General features: G+C 39.2%; 1 non-coding gene across 1 annotated transcript; it reads left to right on the top strand.

Moving 5' to 3' along the window:
- The first annotated feature begins 1,636 nt into the window (after positions 1–1,636).
- On the top strand, positions 1,637–1,743 carry LOC133039550 (small nucleolar RNA R71). The gene has a single exon (XR_009688690.1). It is a non-coding gene; the product is annotated as a small nucleolar RNA R71 (small nucleolar RNA).
- Positions 1,744–3,599: the final 1,856 nt, after the last annotated feature.

Below are 3,599 nucleotides of genomic sequence, written 5' to 3'. Positions count from 1 at the left end.
TTACCACCAATCGTGTTGATTTCAGAGTTTCGCAGAAGAGTAAGCTCACCTTCAGAACTACCACACATCAATATTTTCCAATGACGTCGAATCGTTCGAAGTCGCTCTTTAGGCTTTGCTTTCTTCTTATCAGCTTTAACAAAAGAACCCTTCACCATCTCAATCTTGCAACAGGTAGGAATGTCGGTTGGGGCAAAAATATTAAAATTGACCTCTTCATCTTGCACTCTCAACTTTAACTCTCCCTTTGAACATCTATTAATGCTCGGCCTGTGGCTAAGAATGGTCTTCCCAAAATAATGGGAATAGTTGAATCTTCCTCCATATCAAGAATTAGGAAATCAGCAGGGAAGATAAACTTACCAACCTTCACCAGTACATCTTCAATTATCCCACGAGGATGAGTCAAAGAACGATCCGCTAGTTGTAAAGTCACTATTGTGGGCTTTGCTTTTCCCAATCCTAGCCTTTTGAAGACAGACAAGGGCATTAGATTAATGCTTGCTCCCAGATCACATAGAGCTTTAGTTTCCACCGAACCCCCTATAGAGCATGGAATATTGAAACTACCCGGATCTTTAAGCTTGGGCGGTAGATTCTTTTGCAAAATGGCGCTACACTCCTCAGTTAATGCCACTGTTTCATAGTCCTCCAATTTTCTCTTCTTAGACAATATCTCCTTCATGAACTTCACATAACAGGGCATTTGTTCCAAGGCTTCAGCAAAAGGAATGTTGATGTGTAGTCTTTTAAAGACCTCTAGAAATTTTGTGAACTGCTTGTCTAGATTGGTCTTTCGGAGTCTCTGAGGATAGGGTATTTTCACATGATGATCAATACTGATTGGTGGAGACTGCTGTGGTGGTGCTGGACTATCAGTAATCTTCTTATTTGATGATGCTTGAGTTGGTGTTGTTTGAACTTTAATCTCTTCATCCACTGGTTGTATCATCTCAGGCCCATCATATTTCTTTCCACTCCTTAAGGAAATTGCTTTACATTGCTCTTTTCCTTTTGCATCATTAGTGCTAGGCGAATTTCCTTGAGCTTGTTTTTCCACTTGAGTAGCCAATTGTTCCATTTGAGTTTCTAGAGTTTTAATAGAGGCTCTAGTTTCCATCATGAATTGGAGCAATAAATCAGCTTGGATAGTGGAGCCTCCACTAGAACTTTGTTGTCGCAGCTGTTGTTGGTTTTGTTGGGGCTGGTTTCTCTGTTGGTAGAACCCCTGTTGGTTGTGCCCATAATTATTGTTTGGGAATAGTTTCCAATGGCTTTTGCTTGATCCATTGGCAAATCATCCACATTTGCCTGACACTCAGAAAAGTGATGGGGACCTCCACATATCTCACAAACCACTTGAGCTTGTTTGGCTTGCACTGCGATTAGCTTTGTTAGGGCCTCAACCTGAGCTGTCAGCTTTGTAATGGCATCCACCTCTAGCACACCAGCTACCTTCTTAGTTTGACTCCTTTCAGTTGGCCACTGCTGATTGTTTAGAGCCATCTCCTCCAATAGACCATAAGCCTCATTAGCACTCTTTCTCATAAAGACTCCACCAGCTGCTGCATCTATCAGGGTTCTAGTGTTACCAACCAACCCGTTATAGAAATTATGAACCAGCATCCACTTCTCAATACCATGATGAGGAAACTTTCTGATTAAGTCCTTGAACCTCTCCCAAGACTCATAGAGAGACTCATTCTCTTGTTGACAGAAATTGTTGATCTCTCCTCGCAGCTTAGCAGACTTTGCTGGGGGAAAGAACTTAGACAAAAATTTAGTTGCTAAGTCTGTCCATGTTGCTATGGAATTTGGTGGCAAGGAGATTAACCAAGTCTTGGCTCTTTCTCTAAGTGAGAATGGAAACAGTCTCAAACGAATGGCATCATCACTAACTCCATTGACTTTAAAAGTCTCACAAAGTTCCATGAAGTTCGAGAGATGCAGATTAGGATCTTCAGAAGGGAGGCCACCAAACTGAACTGAAGACTGCACCATTTGAAGTATGGCAGGTTTGATCTCAAAGTTATTCGCATCCACTGCCGGTGGCCTTATACATGACTGCACTCCCGTCAGAGTAGGGAGAATGTAATCTCTCAAGCTACGGCCATTAGCTTGGTCTTCCACGGCACCACCATTATTGCTGTTATTTGCAGCATTCGCATTCACATTAGCAGCCATGATTTCTGTTGTTTCAGCAGTTGCTGAAACTCCTTCTTGCCTCTTATTCTTTCAGTTTCTTTTACAAGTTTTCTCGATTTCAAGATCAACTGGTAATATGACTGCTTGTCCTTGACGGCGCATACACTAGGATTCCTGAAATAGATAACAAAAATATTGCAAGAAAAAGATTAGTAATTAGCAAGAAAAATAAACCAAAGTAGAAGTTAGTATAATTTTGGGTAATATTAATCTTTATACAATTCCCCGGCAACGGCGCCAAAAACTTGTTGCGAAAATTATTAATTACTACGCAAGTATACGCAATCAAGTAGTAAACTCACACAGGTGAGGTCGAACCACAGGGAATTGGACTAATTACTACTAAATTATACTTATGATTCTATCTGGTAAAAGAATACTTTTTATGAATTAAATAAAACAATTCAGAAAATTAAAAATAACAAAGGAAGATTAATCAAGATAAGAGAATAGGGAGACGAATCCTGTTGTTAAGTTACCAACGTTAATGTCTAATTGCTATCCTTCTCTTGAGGTGAATGACAGATTATGAATTAACCTAGCTCTTTTTAGATCTTCTAGGTTCTAAATCTCATGCTCTCTAATTAATCTCTTAATTAAACTAACATGAAATCAGCATTAAGCAATAATCTAAATATCACAAAGGCTATGTAAATACTTTCGTTTCACATCAAAACCTAGACTATCCAATTTTAGCATTCTCAATTCTCACTTTTCAGATTTCGAATTGAGATCATAAAACATGTAAAAGGTGATCAATCTTGCACATGGAAATTAAACACAAATATGAATAGTGTTCACAATCAAGATGGAGGAATGGCAATTAATCATTAACTAGGAAAAACTTAAACAACATTCATCATTCTCCCTAAATAGGAGTTTAGTTCAAAACATCCATAATCAAATCCATAATTAACATTGAAATAGAAAAGAACATAGAAAAATTAAAGAGAAGCGAAAGAACTAGTTGAAGCAATTGATTCGGGTCGCCACAAGCCGCTCTTCTAGCCTCCTCCTTTGTTTCTAGGGTTCCAATTCTGAATAATCCCTAATTTTCACGAACTCTCACTATTTAAACCAAGTCTCAACTTAAAAATTCGTGAAATTACGAAACTGCCCAAAAATCCCGTCACTGGGGTCCCCGTCGCGACTGGCAATGCTCCCGTCGCGACGGGGTTAAGCAGCGATTTCTTGAAAATCTTTCTGTCAGTTCCCGTCGCGACTGGGATATTGCCCGTCGCGACGGGATTTGGCAGCAACATATTTTTTTGATTTTTCTTCTCAATTCTTTCACCACTTGTCCTCAATTCTTGTAAATACTTTCTTTAAACACCCGAGGACCTGAAACAAAAGAATCAAGCGTAAAATAGTCCTAAAACTAGAAACAAAGAGTG

This window comes from Cannabis sativa, chromosome 6 (genome assembly GCF_029168945.1).
Source record: "Cannabis sativa cultivar Pink pepper isolate KNU-18-1 chromosome 6, ASM2916894v1, whole genome shotgun sequence".
Classification (NCBI taxonomy): domain Eukaryota; kingdom Viridiplantae; phylum Streptophyta; class Magnoliopsida; order Rosales; family Cannabaceae; genus Cannabis; species Cannabis sativa.
The sequence above is the reverse complement of the archived record's forward strand: the minus strand, read 5'-3'. Positions and strand labels throughout refer to the sequence as shown.